General features: G+C 46.3%; 2 pseudogenes; one reads left to right on the top strand and one right to left on the bottom strand.

Annotated features, from left to right (window-relative positions):
• Positions 1–1615: 1615 nt before the first annotated feature.
• On the top strand, positions 1616–2762 carry LOC133899453 (aquaporin NIP3-2-like; annotated as a pseudogene).
• A 5856-nt stretch (positions 2763–8618) lies between these two features.
• Positions 8619–9096, bottom strand: LOC133899452 (uncharacterized; annotated as a pseudogene).
• Between the last annotated feature and the right edge of the window lie 8744 nt (positions 9097–17840).

The following is a 17840-nucleotide window of genomic DNA, read 5'->3' as shown; positions in this document are numbered from 1 at the left end:
TACTAGTAAGTGTTCATGATCCCATGCTTTTTGTCCACACTTCGTTTTATGGTCCAACTCTTTTTTTCTTGTATGTTGATGATATGATCATTACATGAGATGATTCTGACTATATTTCTTTTGTGATGGCTCATCTCAATGAGCAACTTCTTATGTTCAATCTGGATCCTCTTCGTTACTTTCTTGGGATTGAGATTTCTTCTACACCTAAGAGTTTCTTTTTGTCCCAAGAGAAGTATATTTAGGATCTTCTTGATCGTACTTCTCTAACTGATGAGTGCACTGCTGAGACTCCAATGGAGTCTAACCTGCATCTTTGATCTACTAATGGTGAGCCTCTTGCGGATCCCACACGCTACCGTTATTTTATTGGGAGTCTTTTTTACCTTGGTGTCATTCATCCTGACATTTCTCATGCAATGCACATTTTTAGTCAGTTCGTCTCTACTCCCAGTCAACTCAACTATAGTCATCTTCTTCATGTTTTGCGCTATCTTGTGGGACTATCTCTCATCGTCTTCTCTTTCCACATTCTAATTCTTTGTAGCTTCATGCATATTCCGATGCTACATGGGCTAGTGACCCCTCTTATCGTTGATCTCTTTCTATCTACTACTTTTTTATTGGTGGTTCTCTCATTGTTTAGAAGACTAAGAAGCATACTGTTGATTCTAGTTCTAGTGTAGATGCTGAGTTACGAGACATGACTTTATTGACAGTGGAACTTAGTTGGTTATGGTGGTTATTTGAGGATTTTGGTGTTTCATCTTCTGCACGTACTCATCTTTTCTTTGACAGTACATGCTAGACCTAGTGAAGCATGAGCTCACCAAGTATATTGGTATTGATGCTTCTAACACATGGGCATAGGTACAAGATACGGTTATTGATGTTCGGTATGTTATTTCATAGCTTCAGTTGATTGATTTCTTCACAAAGGCATGGCTTGTATCTATCAAACTCAGTGTGATTAACCTAGAATGAGTTGAGAGGGGTGTTAGAGATATATATTGTATCTATGTAATATGGGGTTCTTTATACACACACACGAGCCTCTCCATAGAATACAACTAGCTATTCTTAGAAGATAAATAACACATTTTGACGATATGAACAGCTAAACAGGAGGTCAACTGAGCTATGGTTCGAATATTCCATCCTAAACCAGAGATCAGAGATGGAAACAGCTATAATTGAATAAACACAACTGTTATCAGTTCTCATTTGATAACCGAACACTACTGCAGAAGAGGGCGTTGGCGTTCTTACTGTATTCACATCGCTATCCTTCCCGGCGGCATTCCGTTCCCGATTTTCCAAAACCCATGAATTCAGCACCTCCGCCGCTGCAAATCTGGAGGCTGTTGGCTTGAAGTTTCAACAACAGCAGCTGCAGCGCACGTTGTTCAGATGCCCATTTATATACCCCTCCACTTCACTGCCATGCTCCATATCACATCCAAGAATCAAACAACAGCATTCCTTTGGTCCTACAAAGTTCAAAACAGCATACTTAAGCATCACCAATTCACCATCCAATCCAATCGATCCTTCATTTAGTCAGATTGAGTTGCTTGCCTTTGAGAGGAGGAGCATGGAAGAGAAAAAGCGCTGCATGGATGGTGTAGCACTTTCCATCCATGCCATGCAAATAAGTGACAGCAACAAGGTTTCCATCACGATCTCCCCAAGGGCTGCAAGATCCAAGATCATGCCATTTGAGCTGGCCAGTGTTGGCAGTGTCAGCTCAAAAACACATGCTGATACTGCAGAATCCTCTGATGCTCATGCAACTCATCATCACCGATTGAATCAAGGATTACCAAAGATAAAAGTAGCTCTCATCAAGAAGGTACAATTACAAAAACTTTTTTATCAGACAGTCATCTTTCACTTGTCTTGAGATGTAATCTTAACCTGGAAGCGTTATTGTTGCAGGTGATCGCGGAGTTCCTTGGTACATTCATATTGATCTTTACAGTGTTGTCCACCATCATCATGAATGAGCAGCATGACGGCGTTGAGAGCCTACTCGGCATTGCAACGTCTGCAGGTTTAGCCGTCACGGTTCTTGTGCTGTCCCTTATCCACATATGGCTGCCACCTGAACCCAGCAGTTAGCATCGCCATGGCTGCTTTTGGCCACCTCCCCCTTGCTCACCTTCTGTCTTACATGACCTCACAAATTCTTGGCTCCATTGCTGCTTCCTTCACTATCAAGGGCATCTATCATCCAGTGAACCCTGGGATCGCTACTGTGCCGAATGTTGGCACTGTTGAAGCGTTCTTCCTGGAGTTCATCACGACGTTCATCCTTTTGTTCATCATCATTGCTCTTGCAACTGATCCCCATGCAGTAAGTTTTTTGTTGCTTTCGATCTTCCAGTCTTATTATTCTTGCTCCAATTGTATAAAACTAATAATGTTCTCATCAAAATCTTCAGGTGAAAGAGTTGATAGCTGTGGCAGTTGGGGCAACAATAATGATGAATGCTCTTGTAGCAGGGTACGAAGATATAGAATGATTCAGAAATAAACTTCATGTACAGCTTTCTTGTCTACTTAAACTGTCACAACAATAAAATTAAAATTTCTTTGTTAAACTCATGTGCAGACCATCAACAGGAGCATCGATGAATCCTGCCCGCACATTAGGTCCGGCAATTGCCACCAGTAGATACACCCAGATTTGGATCTACCTGGTGGCAACGCCGCTCGGTGCTCTAGCGGGAACTGGGGCTTATGTTGTAATTAAACTGTAGTTACCAAGAGGTAAGGAAAATTCAGAAATGTAAATCTGAACCTAATACTCTTATTTGCTGTATAGTTCTAAGAAACTATATGTTTTTGCAGGGAACATATGGCTGTCGGAGGAAGTTGTTGCAACCTGAATGTAAATGTTTCGCTCATCCGAAACCTGTTCCGCGGATCCGAAACTTGACTTTCAAATTGGTGTATATCATATAACTTTGAATATGAATGTATGCGAGCATGCCAGTATACGCAATATATATGAAAGAAACAGCATAGCAATGTAACAGAAACACTAGATTTTATTAATTCATTATTGAACTTATAAAATACAAGTTTAATGGATTACAACATTTTGCTCCACACATACCCACACACTATCTAAAACTGTCGGTTTGACGATTGTGTCTTCCTGTTTCCCGTGGACTCGAAAGGAATCTAGTTAATTACGTCCGTCTCTCGGGCTACCTGCAATTAAACTGTCTGTTAGTCGTCATATAGAGGTTGTCTCTAAGTCTGCAATGTTATAATCACATTCAACATAGACCAATCAAAATGATTGTGTCAGAAATCAAAACTATAGTAGAGAAAATGAGATAACAGTCTAGCATGAGCCTTATAGACTGTTTATGTATCCCCAAGTCATCATCGGCTACACAGCCTCAGAATAGTGTAAGTGATTGAGATGAACTAGGAGCATGGCAGACATGTAGCTACAACCGGTGTGGCAATGGAGCCGTGACCAGGAGCCCTACGCCGTGCCTAAGTCACTAAACCCCCTCGAGCCTCGAACTCATTCTCATCGGCCGTCTCCTAAGGCAACAAGGCAACCAAGCCATGAAGGCAAAAGGCCACATAGGCACAAACCACAAAGGCAGGAGGTAGCAAACCACAAAGGCACGAGCCACAAAGGCACAAGGGTAATAACAACAGGGTAGGACCAGCAATAAAGCAAGGTCAAGCAACAGAGACAATCGCGAATCCATTGTCATCATCAGCTCAAGGGCATAAAGCATCACAGACCAGCCAAACTAACTCACAGCACAATCAGTGAAGGGAATCAGCACCATGCCATCCATCACCGAAGCTAATATTGCACCAAGCATAATAACATTGCCCGATACCTCCCCAGGCCTTAGCCATACATTTCTGGCCGTCAACATAAACAGCAAGGTGTCTCTCTTGAAATGTAGATCATCGAGTTAGAGCCCTAAACATTGAAAGAGGATCAACCCAACAACTACAGCAACAGAGAGACTGGCAATGACAACAAGCACCCAACAACAGTTTAGATCAGTAGCAGCACAGCTATAAGGCGAAGCCAGTCACAGATATTATCATAACTCAGCACAGCTGACATTAGGCAGTAAGTATGTTCAGCCAGCTATCAGCCAACGAAGAATAAACATCACCACCTGCTAGCCATTAGCCAACGAAGAGTAAATATGATGCATCATAACAACAACACTCCTGGGCTAACAATAGCCGTATGACCAACAGGATGCTGAAGAAGCTGGGAAACAGATACATGCCACTAAAGCCTCAACAGTCACCAGAACAGAGAAACAACCATCAAAACAGAATGGTCATAAGCACGATGGTATTGACACCCAGCCGGTAATACACGAGCACGGCGGCGCTCAGATTCCCAGTCGTCAGTACACACACGGCGACACTGACTCCCAGCCGGCGAGACACACACATGACAGTAGCTGGACTAGCAGAAGTACTACAACGCACATTAGCCAGAGAACATAGTGGTCGGGCACAAACTCGGCACCACGGTGCGCATTAGACAGAGAATGAGCAGTTGACCGGGTCTATGCAGGCACAACGGCGATGCAAGAGAGAGAGCACATCGGCGGCACACGTGCGCCAGTCACGACGGCAACAACCACAGCGAGCGTCAGGGCGTCACGCGAGGTGACGACACCATGCCAGCCACTGCTCACGCACACACTAGAACACATATCGGCAGCGGCACACGCACACCGATTGGAGTACTTCTATGGCATCACGACCAGTGCCAGAGTAATAGATCACAACAACCGTGCAATCTCCACGACAACAGCGCGATGGACGGACGGAGCATAAATAGATCAAAAACACATCTCGACGGTCGCGACACAAAGCCGGATGGAGCCAAAACAGATCAAACACATTTCGATGGTCACGGCACACAGCTGGGCGGAGTACATCACAGATTAGAAAAAAATCAATGGCGGCCCGCACGGACAGAGGCACACGCTCCCACTAACGATGACACACGGCTCGATGGCGGTGTGTGCCGGGGCACAATCCAAATGCCAACGCGGCCGAAGCTCCCTTGCAACTCACACGGCCATGGCGCAAGGGCCGATCGGAACTCATCTTGACGGTCACGGCAATGAGGTCGGCCAGAGTACATCACAGACCAAAAGAACCAATGACCACCAACTCAACAGAGCACATCTCGGCGGTCGTGGCACGTAGGCCAGCCGGAGCACACCTGCAGGGTCACAGCACGAGGCCGGCTGGAGTGCCTGTACGGTCACGATACGAGGCTGGCCAGAGCATAAACAGATCAAAACATATCTCGACAGTCGCGGCACACAGCAGGCTGGAGCCAAAATAGATCAAACACATCTTGACGGTCACGGCACACAGCTGGTCGCAGTACATCACAGATCAAAAAAGATCAATGGCGGACCGCACGGATAGAGGCACACGCTCCCACTACCGATGACACGTGGCTCGACGTCGGCATGTGCCAAGGCACAGTCCAAACGCCAGCGCGGTCGAAGCTCCCCTGCAACTCACACGACCACAGTTTAGATCAGCCAGAACTCATATCAACGATCATGGCAACAAGGTCGGCTGGAGTACATCATAGACCGAACAAACTGACGACCACCAATTCAACAGAGCACATCTCGACGATCGCGGCATGAAGGCTAGCTGGAGCACACCTGCACAGTCACAGCACGAGGCCGGCTGGAGTACCTGTGTGGTCACAGCACGAGGTCGACCGGAGAACCTGTAGCAGATAAAAGGAGGGGGAAAACACATGGCACCAAGGCAAGGCACAGAGGCCGGCCGACCAGTAGACGCAGCGAGGCACAGGGAGACGACGCGGCTCTAGGCCAGCGCCATGCAGCAGGGTTACACCCTTAAATCAATTCGATCTCCTCCTCCATGGCGGCAAGGGGTAGGGGCTCCTCCCTTCCCTCTCTCTGCGTGCCCCTCCTCCACAGATCGACTTCTCCCCTTATGTAGGCACGAGGATGAAGAGATAAAACTCGGATTTGAATGGGATTCCCGGAGAGATAAAACCCGCCGGAGCTCTTATCCCATTTGGATTCAAAATCAAACCCAAACTGAAAAGGGATTCGGTTAGGGTTAGAGAGAAGAGGTGGCGCTTGGCTCCGCCAGAGAGAACAACGCGGTGGGCTTGGCCAAGGGGCGGCGGCACGAGCGCGTGGTGCGTGCGGTGGAGTGGCGCGGCTCGGGGAGAGAAGAGCAAGAGGCTGGGGCGGCACGTGTGTGGTGGCGCTCTGGCACTCGGGCTCGAGAGGATAAGGAGGCAGGGGCGCTCGGGCTGGGCCGACGGTGTGGTGGAAAAAAAGGCCAGTGGCCCGTGCTGGCTTGGGCCATGGTGAGGAGAAGATAGCCTGGTCTGGGCTGCGCTAGAGGAAGGGAAGAGGGGCTTGCTAGGCTTGGCTCGAGTGGAGAGAGGAAAAGAGAAAGAATGATTAAGCTGTGGCATAAAAGAAAAGCAGGGAGGAAAAGAAGTGGAGGCCAGCCTGGGCCGAGAGAAGAAGGGTCATGGCTGCTTTCTTCCCTTTTTTTTTTGTTATATATGTGTATGGTTTGGTGACAAAATAGCATTCTACAGTAAATACATCAAAATTCTTCTGACTCCATGGTCCAGTGGAGAGTGTAGATGCATAATAGAATGTTAATTTTATGCTGTTAATTTCAGTGTGTTGCTGGTATTTTGGTTTGCGTACCTGTATAAAAAAAAACTACTTGGTTTTCATACCAGCTAGACACATGACACATGTTGGAGAAACTACCTGCAAAATTTTACAAGATCTCTTGGGTGTCATTGTAGAGTGCAGGAACACTACGAACCAATTTCCTCTTCTACGTTCTGAAGAATAACTGGGCACTGTACCTCTACCTCCTAGGTTCCATATTTTGGTTTGCATACCAGCTAGACACATGACACATGCTGGAACTACCAGCAAAATTTTACAAAAGCTCTTCGGTATCATTGTAGATCTTTGAGTTCTGGATAACAATTGAGTACCGTTCCTCCATACCAAGGATCTCAGGACATTGGCACTTTACTAAGCAGTAATTAGTGCTGTATTGGCTTACTGTACACGTACACACTGGTGCAGCAGCATACTACTAATAAAATTAAGAAGGCTGAGTAGGCATGTGCACCAGCTGCGCTCAGCTCTCCAGGCTGACCCCGACGGAGCTTTGCCGGCGGTACAGGTCCGCCCACGGCTGGCGGGGCAGGTCGATCCGAGGCCAGGTTGTTCCCTGGTCGGCGTGGTCGGACGCTGGAGCAGATGACCGGGGTGGTCGGAGAATGGAGAACCGACCCTGCGCTGCGACTGCGATGCACGACGGCGCCGGCGACGAACACGCAGGCGTCTCTCACTGGGCAAGTCATGGCCCGGCAGCGTTCTTGCGGGAGCACACGTATATATATTTTTCAAAATTCGTAAAAACCAGAAAATTTGGTCAAAATTTGATAAGAATTCGAACAAATTCACTTAGTTAAATTTATAAATCGGAGACAAAAATAGACCAAATCGAGTTAGCGAAAACCGGTCGAATTCCACCAAAAACCAAATGAATTCTCTGATTTACCGATAGTATTTTCTGCATTGAATGTATTTTGAACGAATTAGTCAAAAACCGGTCGAATTTTTCAATTTACCGAGCGCATTTCTCGAATTTTAGTGAAGTTCAACCAAAAAATCAAAAATAGTCCAACCTTGTAAAATCAATAACTAATTTATCTGAGCTTCAAATCAAATGAAATAAATTTTGTTGGTTTACCTGTAACATGATTTATATGATAAAAATATTTATAATCATAAAAAAGTTGAATATTTTTTGTGAGAAAAATTATTTTCTAAACCTAATTAAATGCATAGTTAATTCTTTGCTAATCCAAAAATCATAGAACAATTGTTTTAATCTTATTACATGATCCTATATCTTTTAAAAATACATGAACTCATGAAATATTTATTGTAATATGTAGGATTGTGAAAATTTGCTGCAACTAGATTAATTTATAACTAATCCATCACACATCCAAAATTAGTGAAACCACTTTTATTAGTTTACTTATACTATTATTTATGTAGAAAAATGATGGTAGATATGAAAAAATTAATTAAAATGTTGTTTATTAACATGTTTACTTTATGCTTGTGAACTTTGTAGTAATCATAGAGAAATTAATAAAACTCTAATGAAGTGAAACTAATTTTATAGATCATCTTGAGTACACCTTACACACACAAAATATGTGTTTACATGTTAATATTTTCCTTAACATGAACCCAACTAAATGAACTACACACTTTTTGAAACATGTCTTTTCTTTTCCCCCAAACTTCGTTTCCATGAAATATGACGTAAAGGATATTATTTTTGAATTTTTTCACAGAAGGTCTTAGAATTGTCTCTAGTATTTTTAGAATTTTTTATTTTTTTAAATTTTTAAATTCAAAACTCGGTACGGACCGAATTGACCGGTTCTCGACGAAATTTTGAACTCTGGTATGAATACCGTTCCAGCAGCTAGCTCATGAGGAAGATGAACGGATACATGATACAATACTTGTGTCTCTTTTCGATCAATTAGTGTACGACTTAAATTCGATGGCCTCGACGACGAGGTCACGCCTAGGGTACCACCCAACGCCTCAAAGCTCGTCACCACCTCCTCCTCCCAGGCTGTGCTCTTGGTGCACAGCCGTCCCATCTCCATCTCCCACCAACCGTCCTCCCAAAGCCTCGGCCGCCTCGCCGTCGCCTCGCCTCCGGCAACGACGAGCATCGCCTCCAACCAGGCCGGCGCCTCTGAACATGTGCGCCTCGGCATCCCCGGCGTGAGCGCGGCAGCCGGGAGCCGACCGTAGATGTCCAAGCACCTGCAGTCCACCAGCTCAGCCACCTCCGCGAACCTGCATCCAGACCACAACATTCATTCCGACAAAATTATTCAAATAAGAATCGCAGAAAGTCAAAAAAATCAAATCAAATAAGGAATTGTATAAGCTAAGGAGACAACAAACTCAGTGTCAGGATAAGATCAGGTCGATTGTTTAATGATTCGTGTGATCCACGCGGGGTCGAAAATGCATCGATCGATCATCGATGCATCGACCTCTGATGTCGACCTCCGATGTCAGGATAAGATCAGCAGTGACGCCCTGAAGAAAAAATGTCTATCGTTTGCCGCATGGATTTCAGCAGGAAGGCAGGCAGCATCAAGTGAGGTCGCTGTTGGAGAGGTCGCTGTTGGAGAGCAGAATAAAATCCTGTTTGTTTAGACTTCCACGGCCATGGTTTCTGTAGAAAAAGTCGGTTTCTAGAATAAATACATCTAAATTTGCTTCTATTTTTTCACTCTTTTTAGTAAAAACTATAGCCAAAAGTTAAAAAAACAAACTATTTATTTTAATTTCTGGCTTATGAGAAACGGAAGCCACTAGACATACAAATAAATAAGGCTATTTTAGCTTCGTTGCTCCTGTCTAGTGCCTGCAATTTCTACGTGCTTTTTCTTCGGCTGGTTGAAAAGATTACAAAGCTTAGCCTGAAAACTAATTGCGATGGCGTCTGAAATTTGGAATTAGTCCAAGACAAGATGCGAATGCTATACGTAGCACGGACACCTATGTCTTTATCTGGCCGCGCGTAAATGTATATGCATGTAGTACTGTGTAATACTTATGTATTAGATAAAGTCCGATCAAATATTTGAAATTTAACTATCAATAACTTAAAAAATATTTAGTTTGAAAATAAAAACCATAAGGATAGATTTGTCTTTAAATATACTTTTATAACTCATAAATTTATTAAATATCATAAATACATTCTAATAAAAAATAATAGTTATATTACACATCGAGGTCATGCCGTGTTCAAAAGATCAAGTTTTTTTTTATGTAAGGGAGTACAAGAACTACACGTAGATTTGCGAGAAACAGTTCAAATGAGAATTGGAAACCAAGGAATCTTTCCCTAAGAAAATGGGTAAAGAAACACTTTCCCTAAGAATTACACCTTGGCGGAAGTTGTCCAAGGCCACGCGAATCTCCGCCGAGGGCGCCTCTGACTAAAAACCCACTATCATGGAGTCCAACACCGACTGCTCCAACACTTCGAATTGATGGAGCCCCGCCTGGTGCAGCAAGGCCAGCTGTAGCACCGAGGCCACGCGTATGCTGGACTTTGCGTAGGTCTCAGCATCATTAGTGGTCGCCCTCGCGGTAGACCGGAGCTAGTGGAGTGTCAGGACTAGCGCATCCGAGCCAGAAGGTATTGACGTGCCTTCAGCCCCAAGTCCACTCAAGGTATCGTGGGTGGCTTGGGTCGCCTCCGATGCACGCTCGACTAGCCCGTGGCGCTTTGCGCACAATGTCTTTTTCGCCGCCTGAGCCTGCTCCAGCTCCCGCTGGACTTTGGCCACTGTAATCCGGAGGACTTGGGCATCACCCTCTGCTGCAACACGGGCTGTAACAGCTGATTCAAAGGACGTCTCTGCTTCCTAGAGAGCTTCGGCAGTCTTCCGTGCCTCAACCTTCGCACGCTTCCACCGTGCAACCTCCTCATGCCGGAGGCCCTCCTCACGCTCCCACCGTGCTACCTCTTCCTATAGATGACCCTCCATAGACTCCGCTCACCTCTCGACCTCCTCCAAGGAGCTACATAGCCTTGCTGCTTCGTCTTGGGTCGCGTCATGGGCCGTAGCAAGAACCTAGCACCGCGCAAGTCCTAGTGCCCTTGTCAAAAGCAGTTGTTGCAGAACACGATACATAAAAGATAAGGTGAGTAGCCCAAAAAACCACGATCAAGGAAACCTTAGGCAAGAGCATACCTGCCAGGCCGCCGCCTCCAGGCGTACCTCCACTTCCTCCGAAGGGCTTTGGGCCATACACAGCTCAATCTCTCCGCTCCTAAGGCAAGATGAGACGGAGGTGAAATCTTTCAATGCCTCTAAGCGAAGTGCGAAGTCTTCTGGAATCAAGGCCTCGAAGCCAAGGCCCCCCTCTACCGATGCAGTAGTAGCCACCACGGAGGGACCGACTCCTCTAGTACTATTCACGAGGGCCATAGCATGAACTGGTGTGACGTCTTGGGGCGTTGAAGCCATCACCTGCGGAGTGGCCATCATGGACACCTCCGGAGGGGTCATCACGTTTTGCTAGGGCTCCAAAACCTCTGAAGCGAAGGCCACAGATGGTTCTATCTCGGTGACCACTGAAACACCTCAAGAACGCAAGCCAGGATCCTAGCACATCGCTATGGCATGATATAAACCAAAGGCGTAACGCCTCACAAGGGCCCTTGGTCTGTTCATCAGAGGGGCCCGTGACATCCTTGCTGTCTGAAATTACGAACCCACAATCCATATCAAAATCCAGGGAGGCCTCACCTCCTCTTTGACTCTAGCCGTGGGCGGATAGGTCTGGAGGGGTCGGACCCTTCCCACGATCGCTTCCTCTGAGCTAGGTCTCACCTCTAGACACACCGCAAGCGACATCAATGTCGACGGCCAGCCTCTAATGCTTCGCCCTGTCCATCTCTGCCTTAGACGACTCGGTCGCTGAGCTGACATTCGAACCTTCGGAAGCAGGAGGGAGACGTGCTCGAAGAGGGCTTGTAGGGATCGCGGAGGCCGCGGCACCAGAAACCCCGCGCCCTCGCTTCCCGATGACCTTTGGCTCTGCCAAATCTAGCCACGCCGGAGACACTACCCTGAGGTGGAAGTAGATGTGGTTTTACTGCTCCCAGCTCCCAACTCCTAACTAAATCCATACACCGGTCCCTCTCTGTGGTGGTAGACGGGCCCAAGAACTCCTCCATGACTTCGGCCGCTCGCTCCAGCAGAAAGCAATCCTCTGAAAGAAAAATACATGTCACATCCGTGAAGTCAAAGCTATACAACGAGGAAGACTCACCAGAACTGATAGTAGCCCCGATGTCGAGGGTAAATCCCTGACAGTGATTCCGGGGTGTATCGGACGACGGGTGCGTGATCTTTGTTCGGGGAGTACCTACTGAATTTGTTTGTGTATGTGCAACTCAAAACACCGAGGATTATCCAGGTTCAGGCACACCGAGGATTATCCAGGTTCAGGCCCCCTTAGGGTAACAGCCCTACATCATGTGTATTCTTTTTTTTTTGTCTAAGTTGGTTACAGATGATATTCTTGCCGGGCCTTCTTCTCCTCGTTTACAAGCCTGGTACTCCTCCCTTTATATATCAGAGGGAGAGAGAATTTACACGTGAGTCAAGACATAGACCCAGGCCTAGCTTGAGCTTCCCACCTAGGTCCATCATTACTAAGAGCAGACATATCCCACTCGCTCTACAGCACTACAGAGCATGTCCCATCGCTCCACCACCTGCGTCAACCTGGTCGTCTGGACTGCCCTGTCCTGTCCCCACGCGCCGCCTGCGCACCTGCAAAAAACCTCCTGACATGCCTGTCAGGTCTCGTAGGGTTAATGCTACAGAATGGGATACGGCAGCTCTGCGCTGACCACGCCTTGGTCGACCAGAGAGAAGACCTGGGGAAGGGAAATACTCGAGTGAAAAAATATTTACTGTGATTAGACTGTTTAGACACATACCTGCCCCACGACTAGAGGAGACTAGTCGCGGGGTTTGCTCCTGCGATCTAGTGACTGGTCGCAGAGCTTAATCAGAGAGCCTGGTTGCGTGGTCGCTGACTGGTCGCACGGGGTGACCACGGTTCCGGACAAACATGGCATATAGCACCTGCTGATATCTTACCGGCGTGGGTCCATCTGCGAGGGGACCCCCACTATTCTTTAGACCGACACCCAGAGTACACGTTGGGCTTGTTGTTCCCCACCTTGTGCGAAGTCGTGCTCCCAGTCCGCCCAAAGGGGCCAGATACGTAGTATCGTGAACTCTATCGTGAGATCACGCATGCTCATCCTCCGGGCCACCCTCTGGAGAAGCGTCAATTGTGAAACAAGCTAGGAATCGGGATCCGAACATACTTAATGTCCTGATTCGTAGAACGAAGGGGGGACCCGATGCCAACATCATAGTAGAACCACCGCACCGGCCACCTGGAGTACCTCCTGCTGTTGATGGCCTTCACCGAAAACGCATCCTGATATTCTGGCCGGAGCTGGAAGTTCACGTTGTTAAAGTTGAGGGCTTTTGTCACTCCATTCTTCGGCTGGCAAGTCACATCATAGATGGATACAAAAAGTTCCACTCTCCCTTTGCATCCCTCTGCCCACATGGAACATTCGAAGATGGCCAGACGGGCAATCGTGTTGACCGCGAGCTGTGGTAGCTCTACGTAAAAAGGCAGAGCACTCCCTCAAGAAGCGACACTACTAGGAAGCCAAGGCCCGCGTCGAAAAAGGCTTTGAGCACCACGGTCTCATAGCTCTGAGGCTCCGGAACCACTTCATTCCACGGTGCCCGGGTGACCGACCTAGAGGGAATCTTCACCTCCTCGACTATCCTGTCGAGCTCGGCCTCATCGATGGCGGATTCCCCCAACAGGCTAGTCTGCCAGGGATACTTCCTGCTGGTGTGGCGAAGCTCCACACCCGGTGGAAACCCGGGCAGCGGCGGAGGAATCGTCGCCGCTTGAGCATCCGCCGCCCCGTGCACATCAACCGTCCCGCTTAGAGCACCAGAGCTAACCATGATAGTCCCTGGAAGGCAGCGAGAAGCGCTGGACGATGCTGGAAGATGCGAGTGCTATGGTCGGCCGCACGCATGGGCTAAAGCAGATGCAGATGGAAGCAGAGGCATCAGATAGGGCCTCTAGTCAGTCGAAACCTCCACCTTGTAAACTAAGGGAGAGTTATTTCCTTCTGGGAATGCGCGCGCACGCCCCGCCCTTTCACCCACGAGACCACGGTCATGGGGGAGCAAAACCGCACCCACGACCCTCCAATGATGAGGCACCACGTGTCCCACTACTGCTCGAAATACGTGACCATGCCGCTAAACGCCGGACACATTGAATGCCCCTCACAGGTGTTACTAGACGGTCAATTCAAATTGATTGGTCTAGACTTTCCAAAACAACTCGAGCAAGACAAAGGACCATAGGTCGTCAGTCGTGGAGCCAGGGACCGCCGGAGGTCCTGCTCCAAAAACCACATGGCTAGCCACTCCAAAAACCACATGACCTGTTGGGGGTCATCATTAAGAATAGTGCGGCGCCGTAATAGGCGGTCGGCTCAGTATATCACCCTTAGGACCACTTGCACCATTATATTTACTATAGTGGATAATACCTTCTAGTTAGGAGTAAAAGTATGCTTTCTAGACTCAAGCTGTGTGATTTAACCGGCCCTAGATCCATGTGGTATAGCGATGACTGGGGTCGTTATCTCTGTAAGAGTAAACTTGTATACTTGCACCTTGACGGCACTATAAGTATAGATCCTTATCCATCAGGCCAAAGCAGAGAGATCTTTCTTATCCATATCTACAACACATTTAGTATTTCTTTAAGCTTGAGTCTCCTCTTATTCGTAAAAGACTTTTTCTTTCACCAATAGGGAGTATCTGAAAACAATTTAAATTTACAGATATAAAACTAAACTGAAAAACTATTATGAGTGGGTAAATAAAAATCTCCTATCATGCAAATATTTTTTTGCAATTATTCCAGTATAAATCTTGAGATGAATACAACAATGATCCGGTATGTTGGCTCCAACTCGCGTTCAATGCGAGTGGAGTGGACTAGCTAGCCGTCTGGGGTGCGTCAGCAACGAAGCGAAGGCCTAGCCGGGAATTTCACGGCGATAAGGTGAAGCTCACCTAATGCGCAAGCAAAGCCTAACTGCTGAGTAGGTGGAGGAGCAGCACCGCTAAAGAGCTATGGCAAATTGGACGAAGAAACCAGCGGACGGTTCTTAGTCGAGGTGACTTAGGCTTCTGAGCGTCGCCGGTGAAGCTCGGGTTTAAGGCCGTGGTAGGGCCATGGTTCACGTTACCGACCGGAGGTCGGTTACCGACCTCCGGCGGTAACAGAAAAACCGCGGTAACCGCGATTACCGGTCAAAAATTCAAAAAAATTCGGAGAAAATTTATTCGGCAAATTTTAAATTTTTGCGAAAAAATCATGTTTTTCCCCTCTCGGTAACCGAGCGGTTTGGGTCGGTTACCGAGCGGTTTGGGTCGGTTACCGAGCGATTTTCTCGCATTTTTGATTCGGTCGGTTACCGAGCGGTTTGGCTCGGTAACCGCTCGGTTTTCTCGATTTATCGAGCGGTTTTATCGAATTTCAGCGCAGTTCAACAAAAAACCTAAAAAAGGGTTCAATCTTGTAAAATCAATAACTAATTCATCCGAGCTTCAAATCAAGTGAAACAAATTTTGTTGGCTTCCTTGTAACATGATCTACATGATAAAAGTATTTATACTCATAAAAAAGTTCAAAATTTTCTGTGACAAATTTTATTTGTTAAACCAAGGTAAATGCATAGTTTACTCTTTGCTAATCCAAAAATCATGAAACTAATTTTGTTAGTCTTCTTACATGATCCTATATCTTTTAAAAATATATGAACTCATGAATTAGTTATTGTAACATGCATGATTGTGTAAATGTGTTGCGACTAGATTAATTCATAACTGACCCATCGCACCTTAAAAATTAGTGAAACTACTTTCATTAGCTTATTTATATTATGATTTACGTAGAAAAAAATAATAGTAGACATGAAAAAATTAATTACAGTGATGTTTCTTAACATATTCACTTTATGCTTGTGAACTTTGTAAAAATCATAGAGAATTTAATAAAACTCTAAATAAAGTGAAATCAATTTTAAAGGTTCTCTTAAAATACGTTTTATATAAGAAAAATATGTGTTTGCATGTTACACTTTTCCTTAACGTGAGTTAATAATTGAGCCGCACGTTTCAATTTTTTTCATTTTTTTCAAACTTTCTCCCTATAGAATATGATGCAAACGACATTATTTTTGAAATTTTTTTCACAGAAGTTCTTAGAATTGTGTCTAGTTTTTTTAAAGATTTGTTTTGAATTTGTTTATTTTTTCAAATTTTTTGAATTCAAATTTCGGTTACCGAACGGTTTTTGAAATCGGACCGGACCGGGAAGGTCGGTAACCGCGATTTTTGAGCGGTTACCGACGGTTTTTTGAACCCTGGGTAGGGCATGAGTGGCAACGTCCCATCTGTCCGTATACGAATTTTAAACATACATGGGTGCCGCAACAGGAGTTACGTGTGTGTATATGTATGTATTTAAAAAAAATGGACGAAGAAACCCCTGGTGAATGGCCTTGGCCTTTGGGTTTTAGCGTCACGGAGCAGTGGTGATTGGCTCGGTAGAGGAGAAACGCCAAATCCTTTCACAACCCGCATCTGCTGCACGTTGCCCAAGATTCATTGGCCCGGCCACGAATTTTCCTTGTGCCATCGGAGCGTGACGGATACCAAACAAACACAACTGAACCTGAAGAACCAGCAAAACTCATTTCATACTTGTACGAGCAGGGCGGAGGAGCGTAGAATCGTTTGGCAAGTGTGGGCATGACGTATCAATTTGCTTGCTCTTCCTGCTCAGTTACCACCATTTTCTGGCCCAATTTGGCCAACGCCAGCCGGTCAACGAACAGTTGTGCCTTGCACAAAGGATCACCTTCTCAAGGGGAAGCAAGCTGTTGGTGTAGTTAGCTTCAGGGACAGCAGCCAGGTGACTCCTTAGTCCTTACTTTTTTTTTTGACACGAAATAGGGAGAAGAGCTATCTATTTACATTAAAAAAATAAAAGGACAAGGGATGACGAGTCATATAAGAAAACAAAAAGGAAAACTACTCTCCCAATACAATGTGGACAAATCAGCTCCTGCAAGGCTCCTTATTTTGCACTCCTCTTTTAGCTTGGCCCTCGATAGTTACGTGGACAACTCAGTATGTTGACACAATCCTTATGTTGCACTCCTTCCACATTCCACTATTATTAAGAATCTGAACACTTTGATCGTCTCGGGTCTACTAGGCTGCCTATGGAGTAGCCCTCTGATCAGCCACGTCTTGCAAGTCGGTGATGCCTTCTCCAACTAACCCGATGAGGGTGTTGTCCATCTGTATGATATCTCCATTGTTAATGTTGAGAAGTGTCGACAGAGCTGAAATCACCTCAGGCGGTAGCAGACCGTCAAACATACCTAACTACTCTTGCAACACGTCTTCCAATAGCTTAAGCTCATCTTGGAGATGGCCGAGCTTGCGCCATAAGTTGTGTTGAGCATGTTGCATGGTCGTCATCAGCTGCCGCAAGGCAAGGCGAACACTATGGCAGGCCGTGATTGGAGGGGGCCGGTGGTGAAGCGTGATGGTAGAGAACCATGGGCGGTGCCATCTAGAGCGGTTGCGCTGGCGAGGATCCCTTTAGCGGGCTAAATGGCATGCAGGCGCCCAACACCAGAAGTGCCAAAAGATGGGGGCAATGATATTGAGGATGCAAATGCGGCAGCACTCCTCTCTAGATCTGGGATACGGGGAGATGACGCGATGGTGTGGAGCGACGGTAACAGAAGACTGAGGATCGAGAGCTCATCTTCTACATGATACCTTCAGGTGACAGCAGAACCGTAGACGTGTCTGGTTTCAATTGTTTCTCCGGTGGCATGGGCGGCACTAGATTTTGGCGGTGGTGCCAGCCTTGCCAGGCAACGCAGCAGGATTTCAAAATCAAAACCAAACCTAGTCCTTATTTGTTTCATTTCCCAAATCTTCAACAAACAAAAACCATTTTTTTTAAGAGAACAGGGAACTAAAACCATGGCTTCAACCAATGGAT

Source organism: Phragmites australis, chromosome 18, assembly GCF_958298935.1.
Source record: "Phragmites australis chromosome 18, lpPhrAust1.1, whole genome shotgun sequence".
Classification (NCBI taxonomy): domain Eukaryota; kingdom Viridiplantae; phylum Streptophyta; class Magnoliopsida; order Poales; family Poaceae; genus Phragmites; species Phragmites australis.
This window is presented reverse-complemented; position numbering and strand designations above follow the sequence as displayed.